Genomic DNA, 16,656 nt, shown 5'->3' on the forward strand with positions numbered 1-16,656 from the left:
TACTACCTAAAAAAGAAAAGGAGCTGGAAAAGGGTTGAACATTTGACTGATATTACCTTTATGATAAAGTGAACCACAGACTAGGAGGGGGAAAAAAAAGAAACCAAGACCCTGAGTTCCCTTGGAAACCTCTGCAAACTCATCTTAAAAATGTACACACAACATCTGCCAGACAAACAGGAATGAGGACGCGATAACCAAAACAGAATCCAGATGTGCACAAAAATGGGCTTCTTGCTGTTATTCCTGTGTCGCTTCACTGCAAATTTACAGCTAAGAGATACGCAAAAACATAGTTGATTCACATAGTAGGTCTTTTTGATATTGTTTTCTCCCCAAAATCCAGGAGTTACTTGTTTATTGTTACATGTTGTTCGCTGTTAAGTTGGGAAAAACCCTTAATTTTTCCTTTTTAAGAACCAGTTTTCAAGAGCTACTCTTCAAGATGAAAACATTGTTATGAAAGAACAAATACTAAAGTTATGTACAGATCTGGAAAATTGTGTTTTTAAGACATCAGGCCAACAAGTTTCATTGCAAAGGTATTTCATGGTTCAGACTCAGGACTTATTCTAATATGCCTAAGAATTTTGCTTATGGAACACATTCAGCCTTGATTGCAGAAGTCCTAATTTGGCCTCCTTTTTCTGTGCACACGAAGTTGCAGATGCAGAATCAGCTGTTTGTGCACGTGGGCATCAAGTTTGATGCCCACTTACTTTAAGAGTACATAAGATTATCAGCATGTAAGATTCAGTGTTGGCATCATAGATGCTTCCAAGTGGCGCCTCTCATGTCCCTTGCTAATGGACAGGTAAATCAAGAAAGAAAAGGATTGGTTCCTCCTGCAAGAGGAAAGAGTTGCAGTACTGGTTAGGTTCAGGAGACCTGGGTTCGGTTTCTGGTAGTGTTACCTCCTCAGGGGTATCTCCCACACTCTGTGAAGAGCATGGGAAGAGCTCTCTGTACGGAAAGAACAGCAATAGAAAGCACTCCGGTGCTATCTGGGGGGTGCACAAATTGCCTCATCAGTGTTGCCACACTGGGTGAGTGTGGTAACACAGCTGGAAGATTAAAGGGAATTTCTTGTATTGTCTGGAGGCCCTTCCTGCAAAACACAAACAAGATGTACATGGTAAAAAAGCGTACATATCAGCACCACTCTGCTCTCCTGGCTGTGTAGCCCCTTCGTTATTAATGGAGATTTCATTTGAATTCTTTGCTTGCTGTTTTGCTGTTAAAATCTTGACATTTACCATTTGCAGCTAGTTATATACTTCTGTGAAATAGCACTGATGATGCAGTGGCATTAATTATTTGCCTTATAAAGGTGTCCATTCTCCAGAAACTGCTTCTCAAGCAATAACCTCCTTTTGTAAGCATGTGAAGATGCCCACGCAGATATCTGCAGGAACTCTTTACAAGTCCCAACCCCTCCATGTAAAGGTGTGTATCTCTAAAACGTGCAGATTTTAAATCCCAGTGCCTGTAATACAGAGCAAATCAGCTTCTGAAATGAGTACCAGAGGAAGAGGACTGAGGACACGGAGGTTTGAGTACCTACAGTAAGAGCTGTATTCAGGCTTCTTTGATCAGTCTGTCTGAAAAATAACTGTGCTCCAACTTAATCATCTAATTCTGCACAGTACTTAAAATAAACAAATTAATTCTACAGAGGGATTTAAATTGAACAAATGTATTCACTAAGGAAAGCATAGTTGCATGACTGAATGGCTTAAAATACATCTAAGGCGAAACTGTTCTTCGAGTTACCAGCAGATCTGCAGATTTGCTCTTTAAACAGTCTATGGACCTTGATAATCACATTCTTTCCTTAATTATCACAGATTTACAGACAGGAAACAATTTAAAAAAAATGTTATGACAGTTTGTGTAAAACCAGCTAGGTTATTTAGCTATGAAATAGCCATAGCTAAGAAAGATCTATTTTTGGAGTGAGGACAAGAGAAGCTAGAGTGTCATTCTGTTGTTAAGAGGCTCTCGAGATACTGCATGAAACTTCTAATGGACATACTGAAGTTGTGGGGGTTCGGTCACTGTTGCATTAATAATAACACTCTGCTTTCACAGGGCATGATGCTATACCCTTTTTAGTTTGAAAGGGTTGCATTTCTTCTCTACTAGATGATGCTAGGTGACCTTTGAAAATATGTGGATAAATGAAAGGGCAATAAATTTTGTGCATGTCATGATTAAGAGAAGTAATTCTCATATTTCCCCTTTTTATCTTCCTTTTAAGGCATGCCACTTGCAAATAGAAGTGCCTGAGGATGGTTCAGAAAGCAATTCAAGATTGTATCTTCTTGGACATGATAGGAAGTTTTGGTATTGGATTGCATGACTGAAATGTGGACTTAATAGGTATTAGTGTTGCATTATATTTCATATACTGATTGAATGGGTTTGATGAGCAAAGACAGAGGATTAGCATGCAAACCACCCCCATTGTTTCATATTAAAGAGTGAATATTTAAGAGCTGAAAAAGCAAATTTGTTTCAGCTACATGGCACACATTTTTTGGTATGCAAATGTGCCACATCTGTGTATTTGTTTTGCTGCAGATACAACCAGCAAGAGTTTAGTGATGAAATCTGTTCTTAATTATGATAGCAGCTGTTGGAGCAGTAGCCATTTTTTTCCTCCTGATGTGAACTTGCCTGATTTACTCATTTTTGTCTGCATTTGTCAGGGCTGCCAGTGCAGAGAGAGAACTCTTTGTGAGGGGTTGCAATTTGTTTTCTGTGTGAGAGCCAGTGAAAATTGACTAAATCTGCACAGCAGGGTAGTTTTATCTTTTCTTTTCCTGCATTGCAAGCTGTTGTACCTCTGCTCCAGCACAAGAGTCCTATAAAAGTACCAAATAAATGAGGGAGCTGTTAAGTGTTCCAGCAAGTATCTTAAGCAGCAGTTTGTGTAAACGAACTATGCCTTAATGAAGAAGGAAAAAGAAGTCTGACATCATAGCTGTGGGACAGATGGCATTAATATAATGAATTGATAAACACTTTGGAAGCTTATTTTTCCTTTCTCAATTATTTCATTTCCATATATGAGCCCAGTACATAACTGAAGTTTGTAAATTCCAGACAGTTTAATACTCTATTTCCTCAATATTTTGGTAGTAGCAAGAAAGAGAAAGAGTGTGAAGATTATAAAAGGATGATAAAAAGCCTCCTTTTTGAGTACACAGTCTCTTACAGTAATTTGTTAACGAGGCAATGCTGTTGCAAATCAACAGAGAAAACGACCAAGAATGCTTCATAGCATAATGAAAAATTGGCTAAAAATTGCAGTTGAAATGAAAACAGAATAAAGAGAAGACATAAGTTATTGATACTAAAACTTCTGTGCTAAAAGCCTGCTGAATGCAACATTTATTGTCTCCCTACAATCACAGACTAATAGTCTGTTTCACACTGGATTGTTTCCACACCAATATTTTATGCCTTGTTTTTCTTCTGATCTAGGCAACACTAAATTTAAACAGATTTCAGCCCTGCTCCTCTTTTGGTTAACTTTTTGATGCCTTATCTGGCATGACTGAAACCAGTGAAAATAGCCCCAGAATACAGTGAGAGCTGGAATAGGTCTTGAAAGAATGTGCATAATTTGCCATTCTTTATTGAGAGAAGCAATTTTCTTCTGTTTCCACAAACAGAAAGAGTTCAACGGATTGTACAGCTCTTCTCTTAAGATAAGGATTCTCCCTTTATTTTCTACAATTCAACTTTTCCTCTTTCACTTTTAACCTTGGAGTCTTGCATATAGCTAAAAGAAACACAAGATCATGAGAAAATGAGACAATGCAGGTAAACTATACCTTACTTACAAACAAAGGTTATCTCAAAGTTAAGCTCTCTGAAGTAGTACATCTGTAAGTATAGATTGTTTCTCAGTAGAAGAATATGCTTCTATGTCATGGAGATGCTCATAATAAGAATTGATGGTCAGAATAAGAACATGGGCATGGATACCACGGGAGAATCATCAGAAATCTTGTCCACAAGTAGTTGTTTACTTAAAAAAAAAAAAAAGGCAGAAAGAGGATTATGCAGTCGATTCCAGCAAGGAACTGGAATGGTATGCATGTGTAGTAGGTAGGCAGGAAGACACAGTGCTTTATATAGTGATGGGCAAAGCATACTGGAGGGCTCACCAGCGGTACCACTGCCTGTCTGCTGCCAGTGCAGCCACCTTCATGGTGGATGACAGCAGCGCATCCTCACTGGAATAAATATCTTCTCTTAGAATTTACAGACTCCTAGTTTACTATTTTTCTGAGCTTTCCAAGATGCCTGGTCATGGCCAGTTTTATCCTTTTGAGCTGTATATATTGTTCCCATTAGCCTGTATGTTAGAATGCAGCTATGAATCTCTGTGGTTTCCCATATTTTTCTTTGAGCATGACTTTCTTTAGAAAGGTATTTCGTCTCCTGTCAGGAAGCCCAGGTGCTGTTGTTGATGGAATATAAAAAGGAGGTTTGGGACTTTTGTCTATATCACATGCATGTTTTCATGAGAAGTATAGTTGGGAGGAAAGCAAGAGTCATAATGAAGTTACTGGAGAAGTGAGGAAGGTCTCAATTTTCCACTAAAGTGGAAATTTAAAATTTGTCTTCTCTGACTTTTTGTTTTAACCATTTCATGTCTTCTGTGTGGACCTGCCATTAGATGTCTGTAATACAGATGTGGTCATGTGAACTAGTGACTCACGGCTCCAGTTGCACTCAGTTGCAATAAATAGACTGCTTTTAGATGCAATTAGTCTGACCTTCCCAAATGTCCATTTAGAATAAGAGAAATCCTTGAAAGCATGTAAACCTCTCCATCAACCAACAAGGGAATGTAGAGCAGTTAGCTTACATGTACATGTCTGGTAAGTCAAATAAATGCCTCGTTTTCTCTGTCTGTTTTCTACTGCTGCTGTGCCAAGCATATTGCATACCTAAATAACTACTGTTGTTTTGAACAGTAGTCACTGAGCCTGTAGCTGTGAATTGCATATTATTCACTTAGTGGATTTTTTTCCTCTCAAAAAAGTACCATTTACAAGAGGTTATAGGTTTTAGCAAGGTGTCTTCGCACTTTACTATCATGGTTACAGTAATAAATATACAGAAATGTTGCTCTGTAGCATTATGTCACTGAAATTTGCTGACACAGTAAATGCAAAATTGAGTACAGTGAATTATGGCTTATGACTTCAGCATATGTTACAGAGGGTACTTTAGTAGAAGAGGTGCATATGATACTAATTACACTGTGAAATCACACTATAATAATACTTCAAGTAATCAACTTCAGAGTGACAAAATTTTCTTAAAAGGCATCTTGTTGGGGATGCTGTCTGTTCCGATTCTTATGCCTTTTCCTTATTACATAAAAAACATTTACTTTTGTGTTGGCAAATATTTTCAAATATATTCTATATAAAAACAGAAGTCTGATACTGCATTTGGATCAATGCATAGCGTTTCAAAGCACTTGAGGCTGCAAAATCTTCAAACCTTTTCTCTGCCTCAATGAGAAGACCACATCTCCTCTATTTTCACATCATGTCATCTAGAAGGAGCAAAGATGTATTATAAATGTCACTTCCTGCTGTCTCGTAACTTACAGTCTGTTAGCGAGTATAAGAGAAGAAGATGCCCTATACTCAACACCTCAAAGTCTGCATGGTTGAGAAGTGTGTTCTGCGAGGAATTTGGAGAAGAAACCATACCCAGTCCTTACTGATCTGAGTAGCAACTTGGCAGCAGTTACCCCGGGCTGGGAATGAAAAAGTGGGATGTTTGATGCACTTCCACTTCTCCACCCTACCTCCTCATGTTCCCACAATTAAGACGCGTTTGAGGATAAAGTATACAACCCTGCCTCCCTGATGGAGATGCACACAGAAACACCCTAGTACTCACCTCCAACATCCTGCTCCATCTTCTTACGATGTCGGTTATCTTCTAGTCATCGTTGCCACTGCAGGATGTTTGTAGGGATTTATTTTTCCTTGCATAACATGAATTTTTTCCTCCCAGATGATTTGCACAACTACATGACTTCTGGAGCTAAAGTTCAAAAAATAACAGATCATAGAAAAGTGCGTAATGCATAAAATCTATATCAGTGTAGGTTAAAAATTCAAAATACCAGGTTTGTTCTCAGTACTACTAGGTTTACTCTCAGTCCTTTCTAGAAAAAGCACAATATCTTTATTGTGTAGGTAAAGACAAAAGGAGAAGTCCTGACTCCATTGTCCTGGCTCTCATAAATTTCTCATGAGCTTCGAGGTTTTTAAAAAAAATGTTTGGTATATTATTATATGCCAGCTAGGTTAATTTTCTGTTTGTGAATAGTAGATTCTTCAAGGCAGTTGGTGCAGAGATGAACAGAACTAACTGCTTTAACTGGGGAAAATAAAAAAAAAATAGAAATGTTAAAAGAGTTAATTCCAAAATTTCAAAGTATCATTTCAACTGATATCAAAACATTTGGTTTCAAATAAAATAAATTGTTTTGAGGAAGGTAGTACTATTAATTTAGTATTCCTTGTTTCCTTTTTGAAGAAAAAAAACCAAACCCAAAAATATTCAGCTCAAATGAGAACAGTTTTTCTTACAATTTTCACTTCAGCTACCAACCCAGAAAATCCATTATTTTCACATTTTTAATTCATGGTAAAGTCTTAGGAGCTATTTTGCCCTGTCACTTGATGGGCATATTGCAGGAAATACCTTAAATATTTATGAATGTATCAAACTCTATGACACAAGTAGATTGACTATCAGATTTGTTTTCTGAAGTAAACTTTACAGATGTATGATCTCTGTATGATGAAGAAAGTCTTGCTTAAACTGATGCCAGAAACATTTCATTATAAAACACATGGTTCAAAATAGAAGTGGGGGGAACCCAGAAGGTATTTTTTGTCCTTCTGTCTTGGGTCGCTGCAGACTGAGCTATACTAAATGTTTAATTCATAGCCAAGAAATATGTGATTTTTAGTAGGTTTTCCTGCTGGAGTACAACTCTCTGTGACTTAATTGGAAATTTAATTTAATTTAAATTGAAAAGTTTTTTCATTTGTGAAGTATTCCCATCAGAAATCTAGGATATCTTGCAGAATTAAACTGTATCATTGTTAAACCCTAATTGACTATTTCCCATCTATGTGCTTTCATAGTCATAAGTCTCTGTTTGAATTTTGCATTGTGTGTATTTGATGACACGTTCCTTTCTTTAATGCATCCATTTTTCCTAAAGAAAAAGTGACAATGAAAATAAATAATTAACATTGAAGTTGGAAAGTGATTAATTTATTGAACATTTGCTGAGAAAGCATTGAGGTAAACCCACAATATATTTTTGGATGTGTTTTGGATCAAGGTCAAGCTAAAACAAAAGGCCTCAACTTTGCCGTGAGGGAACTCACTAGCACCTTTCCAGGAGCATCAGTATTTGCCATACATGGAGTGAACAGTAATTGCCTTTAATACAGAGGGAAGGGCTGCAGAAGTCATTGTGTTTGGAGTCCTCCATCTAAATCAGAGTGGCTTCCTTCTCCTTCCAAGGTGGAGTGTTGCTTCTTGCAGACTGTAGTTCCAAGTGCCACATCAGGCAGAGGAAACCTAATGCTATAGTTGTGGAAGACAAGACAGGTACAAGCTACTCAAGGGAAGTGTATGCCTTTGGTCCCACTTCAGTAAATCCTATGCTAAGCTTTAGGGGTAAACCAATGTTTAATTGTCATTTTAAAAACTTGTATTTCAGTCAGCAGAGGCCTTTGGAATATTTTTTAGTAAATCAAGTCACAGCATTTTGGCTGCACAAATTGCATCCATCAATTCACTTTGTGTGTTGTTAAGAGGGTGATGGAAGGGAAGAACAGTACAAACTAGCAGGGAAGATTAAAACAAACCAAAAAAAAGCTAACTGCTACATTACTGACTGGCCACAGTCCGACTCAGATGGTTATTTCTGTCCTCACTGGTGTCGGGGCTGCAGACACAGGGAATGCACTACTGACTGTGTCAGTGTCCTGGTGTTAGTTCTGTACCAACTCCTGTAGCAGCACTGGAAAAGCTGGAGAGAGCTGGCTTCCCTCATGGGGGTTTGTATTTCCTTTTCCATGAGGCTGGAGAAAAGAGTGTGTAGAGTGGTGGACCCACATCAATACTGGCAGCACTTGCTGCTGCACAATATTAACATTTGAAGGCTGGGGTCATTTTTTCAAAAAGTGGAAAACTAAATAATCATCTGTAGGCATTGACCTGATGTTCTTCTGTCGATTCATCATGCACCCGGTGGCCACTGCTGATGTGAAATGAAACTTTCTGAGGTTTTTGCAAGGAGCAGGGTTGCTGCTTATTGTGTTGATTTGGCAGCTCTTGCTGTTGTTTTAGTTACTCTTAAGGTGAAGACAGTTTCTGTGGGCACAGACTGAGACTTTCTTTTCTGCGCTGTAGAAGCATGGCCCAAGTGAAGTGGGCCACAGCTGAAGTGGGGAGTGCCACAGCTGAAGTGGGGAGGAGCTCAGGAGGATGATGGGTGGCCAGCCTGGAAACCAAAAACCATCAGACCCCGCATACTTGAAGGTTTAATTTTGAAATTCCTGACTCAGACATTATTTTCCTAAGCATGATGTGCTGAAAAAAACCCCAAAAGGTGAGAAGTAGGTGGATCAATATGAACTATGTATGGCCTTATTTTTATTTGTTATAAAGTCCCTTTATCTGCTTTTTATCTCCATTATAAAGGAGCCCTAAAATTAGTGTAGAAATTGCAATTTAAAATCCACTGCATTCATTGTAAAGAGATTCCCTGTCAGGATGAAGAAAGAGAGACATGGTTTAGTGATAATGAGAATCAGGCCCATTATTCCCAAGAAATTCATTTTTCTTGAGTGAGAGAAGGGGAACTTCTAGGTAATTTCAGTAGTTGTTTTATTCTGTAAAGAATAAACAAAGGAGACTCTGTACCACTGGCAAATTTGATCTATAATGCCTCATGCACAAATCAGATTGCTCAAATGAACCTTGATGACTGTAGAGAAGTGTAAGAGAGACTGACAGGCAGTATTAAGTTTGCAGAAAATAAGTCTTTGCTCTGCAGCTGATTGACTTGTTCATCAAAGAAACTGTAGAGCTGAGAGCTGAGAAATGTATTTTACTGGTGGGTTTGCAGATACATACCCCATACTTCAGGAAGTTTCTTTTACTGTGTGTATTAGACAATATTTTTATGTGGATATGCATACACTTTGGGAAATACTGTACTTTGTTCTTCAGTGTGATCTCTAAACCGCTTTCACTGTAGTTTCCTCGAGTCAGGAGCATGTAACTGTCACCAATAAAAGTGCTCACCATGTTTACCAGTGTTTCAAGGGCTTTCTCCCCATTCAGAAAACAGCAGTAAACTATATTTGCTCAATTTTCTTCATGGCTTGGAGTTGGCTTAAGGGATTTAACTGAAACAAGTTATCAGAAAATACCAAATGTTAAACATACTAGCCCAAATGGTAAATATTTTGAAAAGCTGTGAGCTGACAAAAGAAAGAAATTAATATAGAGACAATTTTGAATTAGATGCAAGTAGATAACCCTTATGGAATCTGGTGATAAAAATTCCTTACATACTGAGGTAAATGAATTTTTACTTTACCTATTGTATGTATGCTAGCACCTGTTATAAAATATAAACTTCCTATACAGTAACCTAATCCAATGCTATTTATAACACTAATATAACATATTTCCGTTATCATGTTCATCTTGCTTTGGAAATAATGGCATGTAGATCCAAAAAACCCGGGTTCGCCTTTCTGAGTTGTCTAATCTTTGCTTGCTTTTAATTCCATAAGGAGTGTTAATACAATTGGCTAGTGAACATAGAAAGGAGAACTTGTGTTAATGGTTTGTAGATCAGTCTCTTGATCTCCCAGGAGGATTTTATCTTCTAGCTACAGTAATATGATGAGGTATATGACTGGGTTTTGTTTTAATTAATGTTTTAGACTTCTCATCCCAGAGAGTTTGGATGGAGATGGTGTGATCATATTGCACCACTGTGTCAGGAGTGTTGAATAACACACTTATTTCTCAGCTTGGAAAGACTTCATAATGAGTTCACAGGTGTTAAATTAGAATTATTTTAATCTATTATATAAAGTCAGGCACCGATTAATTTCTCAGTACTGGTTAGGGCAAACTGAAGAATAATCATTTAACAATTTTAAGCTCCTGTACTAAATTGCTTCTTTATCCCAATGCACTGCAGCCCTATATCTAACAGGTTTTGGATTTTTGTTTCCAAAGAAGATTGGACTTATAGAAAGGAAAACAATTGGTATATGAAACAATAACTTTGACTAACTGTATCTCTATCTGTAATACATAAACACCCTTTTATCCCAAATCACTGCTAAGGTTAAATTCCTTTTGGAATAATATTTAAATGTAATACAGAAATGGTGACTTCTGGAATTAATGAATGTTTCTGGTGGTTTAGATGTCTCTTGTGTTCTGATTACAGGACTTAATGCAAGGCTCTTATTAAGAAAATGTCTCATTAATACACTACTTCTAGAAGGGAAGAATTCTCAGCAGACATTCACTCCCATTCAGCAGATCACAACACAGGGTCCTTGCCACAGATATTTAAAAATGAAATGGAACCAAGCAATCTAATTAAAATAATATCTGTAGAAGCTCTATGTGCCACCAAAGACCCATACATGGAGTAATAATTTTCTGTAAATGGTTTCATAAATAGAAAACAAAAGAAACATCTAGTTTCAAAGAAAAGCAAAAAAGAAAATGTCCAAAGGAGGAAACAAAATGTTTATTTGTAATTAATAACACATAAATTCAGCTCCATCAAAACTTCCTTTAAATTAAACCAGAGAGAAGAAGATTGAGGGAGTATCTGTTTTTGCAATATATATTGCCTCAGGTAATGTTTTCCAAAAATGTTGAATGCTACAAAATTATCAAAGGCTATCTAGCAACCTTGACAAGATCAAAACCCATGAATACACATATAAACAAGGACTAAAAAAAGAGAAGTGGATAAAATCCACCCTTCCCTTAACAGAGTTGTGAGAAGGTTTTTTAAACATCATTTTAAACCTGTTTAATCCCTCTGCAAGAGTATGTGAAACTTGTGCTGGATTCAGGCAAGGGTAAAATCATCTCGTCTGAATTAGCAGTATTAGCAGCACTTCAGCAGAGATGGAGGACATGATCCTTTCAGAGTTTGTTTTAAGAAAGCTTACACTCAGTGAATAAGTAGCTTCTGTTATTAGGGCATCTATAAAAATCCCTTCTTTATCTATGTTTGCATTCAGTTAATACTAATGTAGAGATAAGCAGCAAAACAGTGGAAAGGGCTTACTTTTGAGAGTTGCTCTTGTAGCTGATGACAAGAGATGATAGAAGTTCTGTCAGGGATGAGCGTGGGTGCAGGATGCTGAGAAGAGCAAGTTTAACTTCAGTGAGCAATCACTATATGGAATCTGAAGGTCAAAGGAACTTGAGAGCATTCAAAAAATATATAAGGTATGTCAAAAAACTTGAGGGGGTTGCTAACGGTTCATCTTTCAGTCATTTTTTAGGCAGACATAGAATTGATGTGATTTTTTTTCACAGCGTGTGTAAGAGTGTATTTTGGTAATGGTATTAAGACCAGGTATGACACTCATAACCACTTGTGAATAATGGTGAAGGTGTACTGATATGTTGCAACAAAGTGGTTGCAGGTGGTTTATTGACTCTTTATGTGGCAGCACTTGTTCTGTTCATTGCATTTGATGTGATCAACTTGGCCTTTTAAGGGGTGGTATCTAAAAGTCCACTAGGTAGAAAAAGATATGGAAATCTCAAATCATTCCTCAAGAGCACAACAGAAATCCCCATCTCAAATCAGACTCTGTGTACCTTATTAAAGTACCAAAAGGGTATCTGGTTGAAGAGAGGACTAGGTGAAACCAGAAGTTTCTAGTTAGCAGTAAGTTTTGACATTTTAAAAATTTGTTGTGCTTTTATTCAGAATCCTTGACAATGTAGATATTGCATTGGCATATCCTGGCTTCTCCAACTAAGAAACAGGCAGCTCCCAAAGTCCCTGGCTCATCTGGAGGCCCAGTAGTGATTGCTCCCAGCTCATCTGCCCAGTAGCATCTCTCCTGGAGAGCTTTTGGGGAACCATGTGATCTAGTAAGAAACCAGACCAGCTTCAAGCGGGCCCAGTGACCCCCACTTGGGAGATGTGTGTCTAAGGTTCACAGTGTTTTTCAAGAGCAATGTACCACTGTGAGACAGACTGCAGCACTCTGAAAACAGGAGTTTCTCTCTTCAGATGGTCCCTGAGCTGTAGCTGAAGCTTGAAATGTACATTATTAATTCAAGTTGCCTTGTTCCAGCTGGTATGTGTAAAACTGGCTCCATAGTTATTATCAAATATGGATGTTCTTCTAACAGCTTCCTCTTAAGTGAACTAATGTAATCTGAAACATACTTATGTCTGTGTCAGATACCTGTGGTTGAAAGAGATAATTTCACTGAAAGTCCTAATGCATGTAATTTCAAGTAGTGTTTTACAGAAATGTTGCATTTTATAGATGAGCCAAAGATTCATCAATACCATTCAGACCATCTGTTTCATTTCCTGATCACCTTTTCCACAGTATAGTGTGGTTTCTGTCCTGTTCCTTTCCTTCACTTCCTTTCTTCATGAAATGGAGACAATCCCTATGTATCAGACATTTTCTCAGCTTACAAAGGCAAGTGTTTTGAAGGATCATTATCTGTAAAATTCAGTGCCAGAAAAGGCAAAAGTGTGTTTTGCATATATCCAGCATATGTTATACACATTTATTATTTAAAGTAAACCTGTAAAAGAATAATGTAAATACATGGTAAGAATTTTAAAAGGTTCAGCACTGGCCTCAATTCCCACTGAATCAAATGTGAGCAAAGGGAGATTGAATTCAGCAAGAGTGCTCTTGAAAATCTCACCCATGGTTGTTTGTTTTTTTTTTTTTTAGAAAAAGGCTGGATTGGAAATGGGAAAACAGCAAGCATGTTCTGGTCTCTGTCAAATGATGTTTGCTGTCACTGAGAGCAGAGAAAGTAGCAGAAATGGAGTATATTTAGAGGATGCCAACACTGTACCTTCCTCCCCATCAGGACTTTGATAAATAGCATGTGTTCTGCTGTGTTTCTCTCACAGGGCATCCAGAAGCAGTAGAATGACATACACACGCTGATTTTGTTTATGTGACAAGTCTTCTGGTTGGAAAAACTTATGAATGAAATGCCACATGTACAGCAATGCAGGAGATCTCATTTCTCTTCGGGCTGGAAAATGTGTTTTGTGCTGAAGTCACGTAATTGTGTGTGTGTGTGTGTGTGTGTGTGAATGCACGCACATGCAAACAGCCAACTTCTGCTTGGGATGGCTGTGCCCACCTGGGAGCTGTGCTGAGACAGTGCAGCTCAGGCCTTTGCCAGGGCTGCCTGCTAACACCTCTTGCAACAAGGCAGTGGGGATGCGCGTCCCTGGCCTTCCACCCTGTTTCTGCAGGGTGGGTGATCTCACTTTGCTGCTGCCCTCCCCCAGCAGCACCCGTTCCCTGCAAGAGCAAACTCTTTGGCCTTGCCAGATACCACCTGCTCTAGATTGTATAAGGGAATTGGTACAGTCTCTCTGCACTTACACAGGTGAAAGGATATACCCACTTTTGGTTTTGGATTCCTGTTCCTTTGTGTCATGCCACAGTTAGTTGATTGTGACCCCTGAGCTGCATGCAGCTCCAGAGCAGTTTGCATGTGGTTTCCAGGTGGGAGTACATCCTGTGACAGCCCAAGGCAGTGCAGGCAAGGGAGGAGTAGGGGTAACCCAAAAGGAATTACCTTCACAGCCAGGTATAGGGCAGAGGGCTTATTCACACCAGTCCTATCTGCCTGGGGGCTAGGCTCTCCCAACAGCTTAATGGAGTGGGTGGTATGTGCCTGGTGGGTCAGTGGAGTGTTTTGTAGGTGTCCCAGAGAGGCAGGGAGGTTGATAGCACCGTCACAGCTTAATAAGCATAGCTCCTACATTTCATTTAGCAAGGCTCCAGCTCCAGCTTTGGCACATGGTATCTTAAAAGCACTACCTGAATGTTCTGTCATGTCATCTCACCACATTGCAGACCAAATCTTTCTGGCTAAAGGATGTGGTTTCTTTTGCAAATGCTTGTCCTTCATTGGCAAGCATGCCTAGCAGTTCACACTTCCTCCTGATTACTGTGCCAGGGACTCTTTTTCACACAGATCCTGTCCATGATTATCTCATTTCTCATGCCATCTCCTCAACTACCCATAAACAGTTCATTTCAGAGGCTCAGTCCTTGCCTGGCAGCTTTCTCAAAGGTCCACATCTCTGTTGCATAGAGTAGGATGGAGAGCATGCATACAGAACAGTTTGATTTTTGCATCTCAGGAGAGACCCTTGTCTCTTCACATAGGCTTTATGTTTCTCTGGGGCAATGGTCCCAGCACTGTCCTCCTCACAATCCCCTTGGAGCAGTGTCATTGTCCTCCCTGATGATGCTTCTGAATTAGACAAAGCTATCTGCATTTTCTGTTTTGCAGCCTTCTGTTTTAGTGTCTTCACTATCTGGTATTTTTCTGTTGAAAAGGTCTGTGCCATGTTGTATGCATCTGAATGTGGTAAAATTCTCCAGGCTTAGCCCTGTTATCTTTTGATACCTGTGTAATCATTAGCAGGCACATGTGCAGATGTACATTTTTCTTTGCTTTATTTCTATTTATGTGTACGTCTTGCATCAGATGCAATGGTAGATGTGTGAATTTTTGTACTGGGAATGATCACAAAGTGTTGACTACAGAAGTTTTGGAGGCTGACCCTGTAAACCATATCAGTAGTAATTGAGAGGATGTGCACGTGCTATCTGCCTCACAGAAGCTTAAATTCATGTAATCAAATTATTTACTTGTGGCAAAGGTGGAGGGAGAAAAGCAGAAACTCTCGGCATTTTCTTCCTATAGTGTACATGCTCTAGGAGGTACAGAAGATGAGAGAGGCAGCAGTTTTTGTGTTTCAGGAGCTTCAGCTGTCCCTCAACATTGGCTTCATGTTGTCCAGGATCAGCAGTACCAGCTCATTTTCTGATCAATCCATATCTAAGAGGCCCCTCCTGGGCAGCAAGCTTGAGGCACCAATTGGTGGATGCACAGTACCACCATATATCCCACCTGTGCTTTTCTCTCCACACTACTGGAAAGAGTTTACGCCCATGGTAAAAAGATGAGTGTTTTTGTTACTTTCTCCTTGGAAATGCTTCAGTCCCTAACTTCCCCTTCAGGCCCTAACTTGCAGCTCTGTGTGCTTGGCCTCACTGCAGCCATTCAGATTAGATCCAGGTAGCTCCAGCCCCCTCCTGCTTTGCTACAAGAAGTTGTCTCCATTACCCACACCAAGCATTTCTCTTCTATCCAGCCTTGACATCCCGCCCCACATGGCCCTGCCCATCTGTGGAGGCCAAATGCAAATGCAGAAATGACCTGCAGTGACTGTGATCTCCAGAGCCCACCATGAAATACTTGGGATAGGGAATGGAGATCACCTCTTGTAGCAAAGGAGGAGGAGCTGAGCTATTGAGCTTTAAACTGACCAACACTAATGAAAGAAGCACACTTAGACTTGTTTGTTGTAATGGCATCATCTGATGTGAGGAGAGGAGATGGCTGGCTGTGGCTGTACCATGACTGAAATTATTTTTTGGGGAGTTTTTTCAAGTGCGTGCTTATACTACAGGGAGATTGGATAGATGAATTCCAGTGATCCCTTTGAGCTGTAAGCATTCTGTGGTTTTGTATTACCTGGTACCTCACCTCTTGTTGTCTTCCTGACTTCAGTGTTTAGGAGTCTTAAATCCAGACAGCATCTACTTTTGTTTGGAAAATACCTGGTATATTGGAAATGCTCTTGAATTTAACAAATGAAGGCAATGGTGATGGCAGTGTAATGTAGACAACTTGGGAAGCAAAATTAGTGATTCCCCCAAAGTACATCTGGGTCAAATTTGGCTCTTCTTACTTCCATACAAGACAAGGGAGTGAAATCTGCTTGGATTAGTGGGAAGTCAGAAATCTGATTTTTCTGGGCTCAGATGTAGATTGGAAGGGAAAGCAAGAGAACTCTGCTCCTGATTATGCTGCAAATCAAATTAACTTTACATGTTTGCTGCGTCTTTCAAGTTTAGTGTTCTCTGAATTACTGCCTTCATATTTACACTGTTAAAAGCCTAATGCATTAGTAAGCAGCAATCACCACAGCTTTGCTCCGCATTAGGGAAAAAAAAACATACTCTCTTTACCAAGGAGGACTGTCAGGGATTACTGCATGTGCGCATTGTGACAAACCAAACAGCCTTCAGGGTGCTTATCTCTGCTGCTGCTCACTCCATGTTTTATCCGTTAAATGAGCCTGATGATGGTAATTTTTTTGACATCACTTTTAGCACACTGGCAAAATTTAACATGCAGTATCTTTGCTCAGTATAAGCAGTAATGTAATATAAATTAGTTTTGAAGAAATAATTTTTTTGTTAATCATGGATTTAAAAAGCTTCCTTG

The 16,656-nt window shown here is 39.0% G+C and overlaps 1 protein-coding gene across 1 annotated transcript in view; it reads left to right on the forward strand.

Annotated features, from left to right (window-relative positions):
* AFF3 (AF4/FMR2 family member 3) overlaps positions 1-16,656 on the forward strand; it is a 384,684-nt gene that overhangs the window by 135,689 nt on the left and 232,339 nt on the right. The gene's annotated exons all lie outside the window — the stretch shown is intronic.

This window comes from Manacus vitellinus, unplaced genomic scaffold (assembly GCF_001715985.3).
Source record: "Manacus vitellinus isolate BGI_N305 unplaced genomic scaffold, ASM171598v3 scaffold_7_pilon, whole genome shotgun sequence".
NCBI classification, from domain to species: domain Eukaryota; kingdom Metazoa; phylum Chordata; class Aves; order Passeriformes; family Pipridae; genus Manacus; species Manacus vitellinus.